The sequence below is a fragment of the Phascolarctos cinereus genome, unplaced genomic scaffold (assembly GCF_003287225.1).
Source record: "Phascolarctos cinereus isolate Bilbo 61053 unplaced genomic scaffold, phaCin_HiC Scaffold_4;HRSCAF=312, whole genome shotgun sequence".
NCBI classification, from domain to species: domain Eukaryota; kingdom Metazoa; phylum Chordata; class Mammalia; order Diprotodontia; family Phascolarctidae; genus Phascolarctos; species Phascolarctos cinereus.
In genome coordinates this window covers 448,468,090-448,483,299 of record NW_027555847.1, presented here as the reverse complement: position 1 = coordinate 448,483,299, position 15,210 = coordinate 448,468,090, and the positions used below count along the sequence as shown (strand labels likewise).

At 36.7% G+C, this 15,210-nt stretch overlaps 1 protein-coding gene across 4 annotated transcripts in view; it reads right to left on the bottom strand.

The window, feature by feature from the left end:
* Window positions 1-15,210, bottom strand: part of PAG1 (phosphoprotein membrane anchor with glycosphingolipid microdomains 1) — a 222,047-nt gene that overhangs the window by 173,772 nt on the left and 33,065 nt on the right. For all 4 annotated transcript variants that reach the window (XM_078153352.1, XM_020976200.2, XM_078153353.1 and 1 more), the window contains exon 2: window positions 9,370-9,414. The gene's annotated coding sequence lies outside the window, so the exon portion shown is untranslated. The remainder of the gene's footprint in view (window positions 1-9,369; window positions 9,415-15,210) is intronic.

Sequence of the window (15,210 nt, the reverse complement as noted above, 5' to 3'; positions counted from 1 at the left end):
AAGGTATTACAAAAATGAAAAGATATATTGAATTATGGGATCAACTAAACCCATTACTAGAATTACAAGACAGTTCATTTTGTACTCCTAAACACAAAAATGATCTCTTAACTTATTGAGAAACCACCTTTAATTTGGGTATAAAAACAAAAAACTCAGTAGTAGATCTTGACACAAGGGAATCAGCAAACAAAAGCAGACTGCACAAGATTACAGGAGGATATCAATATTTTCCCTTTGTTTGAAAAAAAAAAAAGATTGATCAAACAGCCCTATTTCTCCCTCATGGCACTGGCCCAGCTGTGGCTGCCTGAAAAGGCAGTCTCCTTAAAGTCTAGACTTTGTTTTGTTGGGCAGCAGTAAGACTTCTGTATGATTTGTGTCATATTATAATATTTTGTACTGATTGTGTTAATATTATATTGTAGTAATAAGGTGGAATCACTGACAGTATGGTGAGCTTGATTGGAATCTCTGAATCTTGGGGAAAAAAAACCCTAAACCTTAATATAGGACTGGGCTGACTTACTTGACTGTTTCAGGACCTTTTCTAGACCTATCTATGATAAACTGCTTTTATTAAAGAAAACAAACCAGTCACTATCGCATTTTAATCCCGCAGATTCTTATGAGCCATCTAGCAACAGAACTAGGGCATACTTTCTACTTAACTCATTGGTAGGAAGGGAAATTAAAAGATTATCTAGTCCATCCTCCTGTTCTCAGGCTGAACCATTTTAAAAGCAATCTGAGAAGGTAGGAATTAGCTTTAATGCTCCTTGTCAGTAATTTCTTCCTTATATCTAACCCACATCAGTTTTCCTATAAAATTTAAGCCTTCTGGCTTATGATTTATAATAGAAGAGCACTACCCATTTCAAATAAATTGGCCTTCAGACTTCTTTGTTCTTCAGTTATAATAACCTTCAAAACACCTTAAAATGACAAGGCAGGACTAAACAGACTCTAAGATTATAAATATTTCACTGTCAAAAAACTTCATAAAGTAGCAAAACCTTGCCATGGTATGAAAACATGCCATTTAAATTACACTCATATTTAAATCCTATCTTTGATATAGTCTTTAACACTCCCAAAAGGGATTGCATTATCCCATAATTTCTTTTGAAGAAAATCCATCTCATTCTATAGCCATGCTCAAATCTTCTTTCTAGTGACACAAAGTCGCCATATTGCTTGCTATTGCACAATTCAACTCAATTTTTTCATGACCATCCTAATGGATAAATAACTTCATTTTATGGAATAGGAAAGTGAACCCAAACTGTCATCATACCTTGAGATGAAAAATTTAGATCTCTCAAACTTCAACCTACATCTCAGGCTCCAAAAATGAGTTTTCTCTCTGTATGGAAACCCAGTCTAAATATATTAAATGATCAAACAAGGCTAGAACTGGTTGCCATTTTACTCAGCTTGATCTATAATCTCGCTGTGAGTACTCACCCTTCCACTGAACTCAGCTAGGAATTCTCTGCTTAAGTGATGCTTATCTACTAACTCCTTCCACAAATCATCCATAAAAGATTTATTCCACACGCTGGAGGCCTTTTGCTTGATTCCTAACTATCATGAGGATACCCATGAAACAGTCAGGCTGTTGTTTTATTCTCACATGGATCAGCCCCTCTATTTACTTTTCAGATTACACGTGACCTTAATGTTGCCATCTTGACCTGAGCTCAATGCAGGAATTCACCAGCTTTGTGTAAAGAAATAATTACTGATATTTGGTGAGTGCTCTTCCCCTCTAAGAAAATCTAGAGGGAGCATAATCAGCATTTGCTACTACTAGCCCTCACGGAGTGAATGATGCTGCCTCCCCAAATACGTTCTCCATCACTGTCTGTATCTTCTGATCCAACCCAGATACATTGGTCCTGAAAGGAGAGCCAAATATTCGTTGTTTCCAACTGCCCTTTTCCTCCATCTCTCACCAATCTCTTCTTCTCCGAAGTATATTCAATCAAAAACCTCCACCCAATTCAAATCATGATAGCTGTTGTATACCCTCACCTAGTTATTATCCCTCCTTTTTCAAGGAGTTCTGTTACCCAGATCACCATCTTCCTCTCCTCCTCAGCTCCCAGTTTTATACTAGGGAACTTCACATTAATCCCCTAATTCTCTTTAATAACTCTTTAAAACCCCCGATTCCTCAAATTCAAATCCCATTACCTACTCCTTCAGTCCACTTCAACCACATATAGGGATGGTTACATGCTGGATCTCATCCATACCCACAGGGCTCCATTTCCTTAATTAGAAACTCTAGATTCTCTGACTATAACTTCCTATCATTCCACCTTTCTCTATGCCTCACCCTTCCTTAACTTTTCCCTTAAGGAGACCTCTAATTCCTTTTTTCCTGAGGTTACTGAGGCATTAGTCTTGCCCTTTCCAATCTAGACACTGTTGTTAGCCATTTCAACTCTACCCTGTTCTATGATGTTGAACCCCTTGCCATCTTGTCCTATTTCCATTCATCTCTTGCCAAACTTGAGCCCTAGATTATTCTCATCAGTCCCTCAGCTTCTACTTGGATTCTGCTGAACGAGGTTCACAACTGGGCTGACTGTACACATTATAAATTCATATAATCCAACTTCAATTGGGCCTTCATGGCTGTAAGGCATTCTTTTTATTCCTCCCTAATTGAATCCCTATCTCATTCTCCAAAGAAATGATTCTAAACCTTCTCTTTCCTCCTCAAGCATCCTAGAGATCTTGCTCTCCTCTGTCTTTCAGCTTTTTACCTTGCCTTTTACTTTACTGAGAAAATTTAAGTTATCCGATGTGTGTGCTTTCTTTGCTCCTTTTCTCTTCATCCTTTGACTTTACCCCCCATTCTTTAGTCTTTTCCCTCAGTCTCTTACAAAGGTGGACTTTCTCCTTACAAACACCAACCTCTACACAGGAGCTCGATCCTACCCCCCTTCTATCTTCTCCAGCAGGTTGCAATTTCAATCATCCTTCCACTCTTCCAGAATCTTGAAGCCCCTCCTATCTACTGGTTCGTTCCCTACTGCCTTCAAACATACTGAAGTCTCACCCATCTTTTTTTAAATAATATTTTATTTTCCCTCCAATTACATGTAAAAACAACTTTTAACATTTGTTGGTTTAAAAAAAGAACCAAAGAATGTTTAAAATTGTTACGTTTTGATTTTTTCAAAATCTATGCTTCCCACCCTGAGATGGTAAGCAATCAGATATTAGGTTATTTATACATGTACAATCATGTAAAACTTTCCATATTAGTCATTTTGTGGAAGAAAACTTGAACTAAAAAAAAAAAAAGAAAAATAGTCCAGTCTGTATTCAGACACCATCAGTTCATCTTCTGGAGATGGACAGCATTTCACATCATGAGACCTTGGGGATTGCCTTGGATCAGTCTTCACTAGAACTGACCACTCCGCCTCAAGCTATCATCCTCTACATCTCTCCCCTTTCTAAGCTGACAACATTTGCTGCCTCTATTTGCTCTCCTCACTCACTGCTCAACTTTTTGTCACTTGGCTTCTAACATCATCACTCAACTAAAACGACTCGCTCCAGTTACCAATAGGCTCTTTATTGCCATAGTCTTTTCTCAGTCCTCATCCTTCGTGACTTCTCTGCTGAACTTAATACTGCTCACCACCTGTACCTCCAGATATTCTCTTCTCTAGATTTTCATGACACTACTCTCCCCTCATTTTCCTTTTCTTATCTATGATCCTCCTCCAGCTCTCTGCTGGCTCATCATCCATGTTATTCCCCTTAATAATCCTTGATAATCCCTCAAACATATTAAAATGAAAGGGTAATACTAAATGGAATCTTAAAATTCCACATTTCATTTCATTCATCTGTATCCTCAAATGTTGGAGCTACAGTTAGCTCTTAGATGCAGTCAATATTAATGTGCCAGATACTTAAGGGATTGACAATGTTGCCTCGGTCTGGTATAAGAATAATTCTTGGGGGCACCTAGGTGGCTCAGTGGATAGAGCACTGGCCCTGGAGTCAGGAGGACCTAAGTTCAAATTTGACCTTAGACACATGATACTTACTAGCTGTATGACCCTGGGCAAGTCACTCAATCCCAATTACCTCAAAAAAAAAAAAAGAATAATTCTTGGGAGATAAGTTCCCTTAAAGTAAGAGTCTAGCAATTCTGGTGACTGAATGGTAAGGGCAACTGAGCTAGAGTACACAGCAATGAGGGTTCAGCCACTTAGCACATATTCTCTCAGCCCCTCCCCACCAAAAAAGAGCCCAGAAGTCTTCCCAAGTTATCTGAGAGACTGGAGACATGTGTTGTGTCTCTTAAATGATGTAAGAGTAAAGAATAGAAAAGTGTGAGTGAGGGTTTTTACGGTGGCCATTCAGCTCTCACTTCAGTTGGTCCTAAAGGGTTGAAATACCATTTTTTAGAATTTGCATTGCATTGGTTGGATTTGGATTGCAGTGTTGGCCTGTAGGAATCACTCCACCGTGATTTTGGAGGGGGTGACTAAGGCAGTTGTTTATTAAGTGTTCACCAAGTGCCAAGTACTGTGCTAAGCACTGGAGATACACAGAAGGGAAGAACACTATCCCTGCTTTTAAGGATCTCACATTCTAATGGGGAGAATAAGCAAATACCAATATACCTACAAAATATCTGTAGTGTACATTTTGTATGTGTACAAAAACATTTGTAGCAGCCTTTTTTGTGGTGACAAAGAACTGGAAATTGAGGGGATGCCCATCAATTGGGGAATGGCTGAACAAGTTATGGTATACGATTGTGAAAGAATATTATTGTGCTATGAGAAATGACAAGTAGGATGATTTCAGAAAAACCTAGAAGAACTTACAATGAACTGATGCAAAGTGAAGTGAGCAGAACCAGGAGAACATTGTACACAGTATAATATCAATATTGTACTATGAAGAACTGTGAATGACTTAGCCATTCTCAGCAATAAAATGATCTCAGACAAATCCAAAAGATTATGAGGAAAGATGGTGTCCACCTCCAGACAAAGAACTGATAGTCTGAATACAAACTGAAGCATACTACTTTTTTTCTTCTTCGTTTCTTTCTTTCAAGTCTTCTTGTACAAAATGACTAATATGAAAATATTTTACATGATTGTACATGTATAACCTACATTAGATTGCTTACCATCTTAGGAAGGGGGGAAAGAAAGGAGGTAGGGATAGAATTTGGAACTCAAAACTATAAAAAAAGTTTTAAATGGTTTTAACACATAATTGGGGGAAAAATAAAATATTATTTAATAAATAATTAGAGGTTAGAAATAAATTAGAAAGAGGGGAGGGCAACGGAGAAGGATATAACAAAATTTACTTTGGACATGTTAATTTAAAGATGTCTGTGGGACATCTAGTTCAAGATGTACAAGAGGAAGTTGTTGATGTGAGACTGGAACCCAGGGGAGAGGTTAGGACTAAACAGATCTGTGAATCATCTGCATAGAGATAACTGAACCAATGAAAGCTCATGAATCAATAACAGAATAGAGAAAGAGAAGGATCAAGAACAGAGCCTTGGGGGATAACCATAGTAAGTAGGACCTAGATGAAGATTCTCCCAAAGGAGATTAAGCAGAGATCAGACAGGTAGGAAGAGAATCAGGAGAGAGCAATATCATGAAAACATTAGAAAGGAGAAAGCATGCAGAAGAAAGTGACTAATAGTGTCAATGGCTGCAGAGAAGTCAAAAAGTTATTAGAGTCAATAGAAGGAATAAGGGGCAGTTGCATGGCACAATGGGTAGAGTGCTAGCCCTAGAGTCAAGAAGTCCTGAGTTCAAATTTGGCCTCAGATACTTACTAGCTGTGTGACCTTAGGCAAATCACTTAACCTGTTTTGCCTCAGTTTCCTCATCTGTAAAATGACCTAGAGAAGGAAATGGTAAACATTCCAAGAAAACTGCAAAATGGGGTCACAAAGAGTTGGATGTAAGTAAAATGACTCAACAACAACAGAAGGAATGAGTATCATTCCCTGATGCCTTAAAGTCACAAATGTGGTATATTCTAAGTCAGTGAAAGAAATGCTGGTTTCTGGTCTGTGACTGAAAACAGGGTTCCCTATTGTATTCCTAACGTAAACAAATACTTTAGCAACATGTGTACTGCTTTGAAGTATGTACTTCTTGGAAGATACTTCAGTATTATGTTATATTCATCTTATGGAACACCTCCTCAAATCCCAAGTTCCAGGGGTGTGCTGGTAAATGTTTAACTAGGCCTCTGGGGGAAAAAAGTATATATGACACATTTTTAAAGTCTAATCTGCATTCTTAACATTAACTTTCTTAAGTCTAGACAATCAACAAAAGAAACAAAGCCATGATTTGCAACATTTGCCAATTTCTGAGATGTAAATGTTTATAATGAAAATTTAGTGATCTGCTCTTGCAAGCTGATACGAGCTAGGTAGAGAACATCCTGGCATATTCCTACACGATAGCCTCAGATTGTGGTGTGATTGTTTCATTTACTTTAAAAGCTCATTACAACTAACACTACATATGTTAAAGTGGCCTTTCTCAGAAGCAGTTCACAAAAATTATTCAAAGACTAGGTGGTCGTTAGGTCATGCAATGGATAGAAGGCTGATAACCTGGAGAAGGGAAGATCTAAGTTCAGATTTGACCGCAGACCTCTACTAGCTGTGTGACCCCATGCAAGTCACTTAACCTTTGTCTGCCTCAATGTTCTCATCAGTAAAATGGGGATGGTAATAGCACCTACTTCCCAAGGTTCCTGAGGATAAAATGAGCTAATACTTGTAAAGCACTTTGCTAACCTTAAAGCGCTATAAAAATTCTAGTTGTTATGATGATGATAAAGATGATGGACTGTTTTTATGATTTTTTTTATTCCCAAAGGCCAGCTACTTTCCAAAATTAGATACCAATGTAAAATTAGATCTTTTAACAAAACCAACTAATTTATTAGATCCACATCATGGGAGCATAGATTCAGAGCTGGAAAGGTTATCTAGTTTAATTTACTCATTTTGTGATGAGGAAACCCAGGCCCAAAAAGACAAAGTGATCTGTTTAAAGTCAAGAGGGCATCAAAGAGCAAAGCTGGGATTCAATCAGGTTCTCTCCAGACTCCACTGCTGACTCTCTGGCCTTTCTCCACAGGACGCAGCTGCGTCCTCACCCTGAAAGTTCACTCTGACCCATCCTTCTCACAGTGAAGTAATTTGGGCCACTCTGATACCTTTTCCTCTGATTACTTGGTTCTTCCCAGAAACTCCATCTCAAGGAAAGTTCCCAGGTCAGGTATGAATTCATTTCTCCCCAGATTGCCCTCTTCCCCTTTTCAGGGGGCATGCTCCTTCAGGACAGGAACTGTCTGTTTTTATTTTTATTCCCAGAGTTTAGCACAATATCTGGCATATACTAAGCACTTAAATGCTTATTGACTTACTTCAAATCCTGTCCTTCTCCCACTATGACTTTCAAGTATTTAAATTAAATATGTTCAGTAGGTTAGTGGCAATGGCTATGACTACTAATTGGATTTCTCAGGTGGAATGATTGGAAAGGCTTGGGGGAAATGGTTGAGACCAGACCTTGGAAAAGAGCCCAAGTCAAACCATCTGGCTTGAAGCAATAAAAAGTCACAGAAACAAAAGTAATTTGACATTTAAATTAAGAGAATATGAAAGTAGTTCTTTCTAACCATTCCTAGCCTTTTTGGTGACATGGAATCCTTTGCAGTCTGGTAAAACTTAGGGACCCCTTCTCAAAATGTTTTTTAAATATATAAAATAAAATACATAAGATTACAAAAGAAATCAACAAAACTGAAACACAGTTATAAATTTTTTTAAAAGTTTTTCAACCACAGGTTAAGAATCTCTCATTTAGGGGCAGCTAGGTGGCTCAGTGTATCCACTCTATCGAGCACCAGCCCTGGATTCAGAAGTATCAAAGTTCAAATCCGGCCTCAGACACATAACACGTACTAGCTGTGTGACCCTGGGCAAATCACTTAACCCCACTGCCTGACCGCCTCCCCCCCCCAAAAAGAATCTCTCATTTAAACACTATTCCAACATGACCCTAGATTAAACTATACAGAAGAGCAAACAGTTTAAGAGATAATTTGATTTTAAACACAAAACTTTAGTTCATCATGCAATTTTTCTCTCTGCTGCTCATTGGATAAATCAACTATGTATTATATCTCTACATAGACAGCTGAAGGATATCTATCTATATAATCCTGAATGATTTAGTCAACATTTGTATATCACACATACCATATAGCTTGTAATTCATTTTCTAAAACAACACTGACAGTTTAAGAGAATATGTTAGCTTTAAAATGTTTTTAATAAGTGTTTTCAGTTTAACACATGGCTAAATATCACTTGATTGTTTATTAATATTCAAAACAAATACTGGCAAAATTCACATTTAATTGATATTAAGCATGTACAAAATTTATTACTTTATTTGAAAAATAATTATCTTAAGTCTATATACTGTTAAGTTCAATAATAATTCAAATAGCTAGATGGATATTCATTTGGGACATTTCACTAGGGAATGCACAGAGATAATCCCTACTAATTACAAAATGGATTTGTTTAAAATTACATAAAATCTCTTGCAAATCAGATGTTTAACAGATAAGTCATATCTGAGAGCAGTTGTATTTAGTTTTCTTTATTGAAAATGTTCCCATGCCTTATTTTCCTTACAGACTTAAAAGGAAAAGTTCTCTTAAAATAAAAACATAAGTAAAGACTTCCACAAAAATGGGTCATAAATTGGAAATGTAGATTTGGGAGTCATCTGCTTAAAAGTACTGACTGGATGGGATTGGAAAATAGCACCAATCAATCAATAAACACTTATTAAGCTCCTACTATGGGTCAGCACTGTGCTAAGTGCTATAACCAAATGAGAAATAATAGAGAGGAAAGACAAGAAGTCTGAGAATAAAGTTTTGAGACTGAAGGAAGAGAAGGTGATGAAGAAGCACAAAAAGACCATTAAAGTGGTAAGAGGAACAGGAGAGTACAATCAATACCTTTTAAAAAGAGGAATATTTAAAAAATTCTGAACTTCACAAACACCAAATAAAACAAGCATTTCCACATACATTGAACAAAAAAGAGAACTATACATGAAACTGTACAGCTTACTTTTCAAACGTATAATTTTAAAAATTTAATATATTATTACAAGTAATAAATTCAATATATATGTTCCTAAAAAAAGTCATAAAGATGAATTTTATGTTCAATTTAGTTCTAACTTAAAAGAGAAAGAGACAAGTTACTGAGTTCGATTGAAACCAACCCAAAGAAAACTGTACCTCAGTTGTAGTATGCCATTTTCAAAAGCTGCATATCCAGATCATCTGTAAGTAAAAAATAAATAATGTTGGTATTCTCTTTTTTAGCTAAGATGGGAGGGGAGGGGAGGGGAGAAGGTAAATCACAGTAAGAGAAACAGTGAATAGAAGACTGACAATTTAAGGCAAATCATACCATTCTATTACACTAGATGCAATCTGGGAAGGAAGTATCCATGATCCAAGTCATAAATAATTCACAACAAGAACTGTGAAATAGCTAGAAAAATTTTCTTCAAATGCCTATTCTCAATTCAAAGTAAAAGGAAAACTAAGGAAGCGATAAAGCCAAAAACCATTCTTGACTATCTAAAATAGGAGTGTAGCACATGCTCTGAGGCAACTATCCCAAACTTCCATTTGCCCTGGCAGGTTGGATCACTGGAGGCTGGCTACAAGGTTCCCTTAGCATCCTCAAGTTAACCTTAAAGGGCTGGAGTTGTCCTTTCTAGTAGCCCGTGAGCCCCGACTGGCACGCTTACCACCACAATTGCAAGTTGATGTCAATTAGTAAGCCAGACTTAATTAGCTACTAGGACAAGGTATTTATTATAGTGATGTAGTTGGTTCAGTTGATACCAACATTCCCCTCAAAGTTTCTGACATATTTGTCTACCAGTACATAGAGGGTCTAGGGGAAAGTGAACTCAATTCTAGAGTACTCATGGTAGAGGACTAACTCATTTCCTGGAAGTCCTTTTATTGAAGTCTTTTTAATATCATGAGGTAATTATCTAGGCTGACCCCTCCCCTGACCCATAAAGAAGTCTTTTGGTGTAAATGTAACTTTTAAAATCTATACTTTATCAAATGGGTTTAAAAAAACATGACTAGTTAACAAGATAAATATATATACATACATACATATGTAAGTATATGTGTGTGTGTGTGTATATATATATATATATATATATATATATATATATATATATATACATACACATATATGATTAAAGAAGTCTCCTTCTAGCTTCCTACAGAGAAGATCATATGTGAGAAGGAACAGGAGGAGAAGGCTTGAGCTAAAGTTACGAGAATGGGAAAAATAACTGGAAAGATGATTTGGAGGATTTTGGAATTTTAAAGAAAGATCTGAGATTGAATTTTGGGGTAGAAATGAGCGGACTTGAGGAGGAGAAAGAAAATACAAGGAGAGGGATGTGAAGAGAACAGGAAGGCACAAATGATACCCAGAAGGACCTGAAGGAGAAGAAAAAGAAGGAGCAGAAGAGATAGAACAGGCAAAGGTAGTTAATAAGACAAAGGAAATAAGACAAGACAAATTGCTGAGATAAGGTAAGATGTAAATAACACAAGGGACAGAAAAAGGAGTATGGCTGTATGGATGCTAATGGGGCACTAAGGAGGTGAGGAGAGGGACAATTTCAGGAGTTTAAGACCTCCACAACTAGTCTGCCACAGAAGTTCTGAGGATTTCACTTCCAGTACATGTGGAGAACACAGATAATTGGGCAATGACTTATATAGAATGTGTGATGTTCATATTTTTGCCACAATTAAATGGTTTCTCAATGTGCAGGCTGATTTCCTTCTTTAAAAAGAATGGAATCAGGATCCAAAAGGATTTTAAAAAGCCAGAGAACTGGGCTTAATCTAATAAGAATAAACTCAAAGGGGAAAAATAGAAAGTCTCATACTTACATACAAAGTATCGACTTCACAACAAATGATAAAGACGTAAAAATTTCTAATTCTTAATTGAGCAGTAAGTTTTACTTTGAGGAGACAAGCGACTATGAGAAATCCTAATGTTATTTTAAGCCAGGAGGTCTTCTCTGTTTTTGTTTTTAATTGAATGTGCTTGACCTTGAAGGCCCAAACTAATTCAGAGTGAACCAGCTGCTTCGTCTTTGATGTCCCCTTCCTTTGACTATATTCTGCATCTGGCTTTACTCTACAAGCTGTAATGTTACGGTAACTGATAAGGCTTTGTGCTCTTTGGAATGTATGAAAACCTCTCTGCAAAATTTACTCTTTGTGAAAATAAGTACAGCTTAACTTCCAGCCTCAATCTTTCACTCCAGAAATTGAAGAATGCAGTCTTACTCATTCAATCTGTGCTAATTCACTTAATTAGAACATTTTTTTTTCTTTAATATGAGATAAGGACCCATATAAATCATTTGCATTTCTATATCCTACCAACAAAACGAGCAGGAAAAAATAGAAATTCTATTCGAAACAACTGTAGACAAAATAAAATGCCTGGAAGTTTATCTGCAAAGAAAAACCCAGGGGCTATATAAACACTTTAAACACAAATAAAGATAGATCTAAACAATTAGAAAAAATATTAATTGGACATGGTAGGCCTAGCCAATATAATAAAAAGCATAATTCTACCTAAATTAATTTACTTCTTCAATGCCATACCAATTAAACTACCAAAGAATTATTTTGTAGAGCTAGAAAAAATAGTAACAAAATTCATCTGGAAGAATATCAAGAGAATCGATGAAAAAAAATGTGAAGGAAGTCGGCCCTAGCAGTTCCAGATTTCAAATTATATTACAAAATGGTAATCATCAAAGCAATTTGGTGCTGGCTAAGAAACAGAGGGGATCAGAGGAATATATTAGGTATATAATTTACATAGTAGTAAGTGATCATAGTAATCTAGCATGTGATAAACCCAAAGATCCAAGCTTTGGGAGTAAGAACTCAACATCTGACAAAAACTGCTGGGAAAACTAATAAGCAGTTTGGCAGAAACTAGGCTTAGACTAACATTTCATACCATATACCAAGATAAGATCAAAATGGATAACTGATTTAGATATAAAGGGTGATATTACAAGTAAATTAGGGGAACATGGAAAAACGTACCTGCCAGATCAACGGATAAGGAAAGAGTTTATGACCAAATAAGAGATGGAGAGGATTATGAGAAATAAGATAGGTTATTCCTATTATGTGAAATTAAAAGGCTTTTGCAGAAACAAAACTAATACAGCCAAATTAGGAGGGAAACAGAAAACTGGGGGAAAATATTTTTGCAGCAAATTTCTCTGATAAAAGCCTCATTTCTCAAATACATGGGGAAATAAGCCAAATTTATAAAAATTCCCCCATTGATAAATGGTCAAAAGATATAAACAGTTTTCAGAAGAAGAAATCAAAGTTATCAATAGTCACATAAAAATGCTCTGAATCACTGATTAGAGAAATGAAAACTAAAACAACTCTGAGATATCACCTTATACCTGTCAGATTGGCTCACGTGACAGAAAAAAATCACAAACAGAGGGGATGTGCAAAAATTGGGACATTAATGCACTGTTGGTGAACTAGTCCAACCATTCTGGAGAACAATTTGGAACTATATACATAGCCCGAAGGGCTATAAAACTATTTAAACCATTTGACCCAGCAATACCACTACTAGGTAGAGATTAAAGAAAAGGGAAAATGTACAAAAATATTTACAGCAACTCTTTTTTTGTAGTGGCAAAGAATTGGAAATTGAGGGGATACCCATCAATTGGGGAATGGCTGAACGAGTTGTGATATATGACTGTGATGGAATACAATAGGCACTTAATACATATTTATTGACCACTGGCTATTATTTATTGACTACTATGGGACTTAATAAGAATAAATGAAAAAAAAAGAATAAATGCAAAATCTCATACAGTCTTAAAAAAAATCCACTTCACAAATCCAAAATGGAGTAGCTGTGTGGATAGACAGCAATTTGTATGAAAGCAATTATGGAGTTTTAGAGGAGTGAAAGTTCAATGAAGTCAACAGCATGATATGGCAATTTGAAAAGTTAATGGTACCTACTAGGTCTGTATCCCAAAGGGATTTTAAAAAAGGAGGGGAGGACTTATTTGTACGAAAATATTTATAGCAGCTCTTTTTGTAGTGGCAAAGAATTGGAAATTGAGGGGATGCCCATCAATTCGGAATGACTGAACAAGTGATGACATATGATTGTGATGGAATAGTATTGTGCTATAAGAAATGAGGAGCAGGATTGTTTCAGAAAAAGCTGGGCAGACTTATATGAACTGATACAAGGTGAAGTGAGCAGAACCAGGAGACCACTGCACACAGTAACAGCAATATTGTAGGGATAATTAACTATGAAAGACTTAGCTACTCCAATCAACACAGTGATCACAAAGACAGTTCCAAAAGCCCGTAGACGAAAAAAGGTATCACTTCAAAAAAGAGAACTGATGAACAACCATTTTTATATGTTTTCCATTCTCCACTGGAGTTTGGAGAATGGTACTGTGCCTTTTGAGATAATGCATATCTTGCATATTCATTTTTTCTGACTAGCATTTCAATATCGAGCCTGAATCTCTAACTTGACAAATGCAATAGTAACTATTAGTTTGGCCAAAATCTAACGCTCTGACACCAAACTCCAGTCTTCTGACAAATAAGGCCCTATTTACTAAGTTTTTTAATTCTACTAGATCACCATTTGGCAGTGATGATTTTCTGTGTTTTGCCATCATTAGTTGGTGAGTGCAGGGTTTGGCTAGGTCAAGGGGATACGTGATCCTGCAATGCTTTCATCATTCAGTAAGACTCTCCATTACCAATTTCTTTTTGTAGGGTTTTTTTTTATTTTATCACCATAAACAAATTGCTGTTCATGAATGAGTGTTTCAGTGGTGTGTACTGACGAAAAACATCCCCAGAGAATAGGAAACTAAACCTAGCAGCAGAGGATAAGGCTTAATAGCACTGTCAGATGCAACTGTGGATAAACAACAGAGCTAATTGCAGAGCCCTCTTCAGAGCTGACCACAGGTGACTTTTCTGGGCTATGGGCAGATCGGCAGTGACAGGGCAGCTGGCTGGTGCAAAGGAGGGAGTGAGCTAGCTAGAATTTATTTTAAAAGAAAAAAAATGTGTAAGGGTTCCTAAACTTTTTTGTGTATTATGGAACCCTTTAAGAGGAGCCTAATAAAGCCTATAATCTCCTCAGAATATTGTTTTTAAATGAATAAAATAAAAAGGCTGAGTTTACAAAGGAAACCAATTATACTGAAATACCCCTAACAAAAAATTTTTAAAAGTTCATGGACTCCAGGTTAAGAAACTCTGATCTCAAGGTATATCTCTGTGTATGTGTATGTATGTGCGTATACACATATATACACCAAAGTCTTTCTCTTCCATATGTTGTTGTTCAGTCATGTTTAACTCTTTATGACCCCATTTGGGATTTTCTTAGCAAAGATACTAGAGTAGTTTGCTTTTTCTTTGTCCAGCTCATTTTACAGATGAGGAAACTGAGACAAGCAGGGTTAAGTAACTTGCCCAGTGTCACACAGCTCTCGGAGTCAAATTTGAACTCAGGTCTTCCTGACTCCAAGCCTAGAACTCTATCCACTGCACACTTAGCTGTGTCACCTCTTCTATATACTCTTCACCTAAGACTACTAAGACTGACGCACATAGCATAAGGAAAAGAGCACTGGATTTCAAGTCAGAAGATTTAGGTAAAAGTCCTACAAATCAGATCCAATAAACATGTATTAAGTGCCTATTATGTGCCAGGCACTATGCTAAGGAATTTTGTTCCTTAGAGTTGAAACCAGGCAGAACAGCATAGGCAGAGTGGAGTGAGCCCAAAAGTCCAGTTTCTGCCCTCTAGAAAGGAAGGCATTGGTAGGAGTTTGTTACTCTGCTCTCCACCCTTACAATCAGAAGGGAGAAGAGGCTGAGGGGAGGCAGTATCAGTCAAGGCCTGAGTTAAGAAGCATGGTGATGATATTAGAGGTGACCAGCTTAACCTAGGAGGGGCGTCTTGTT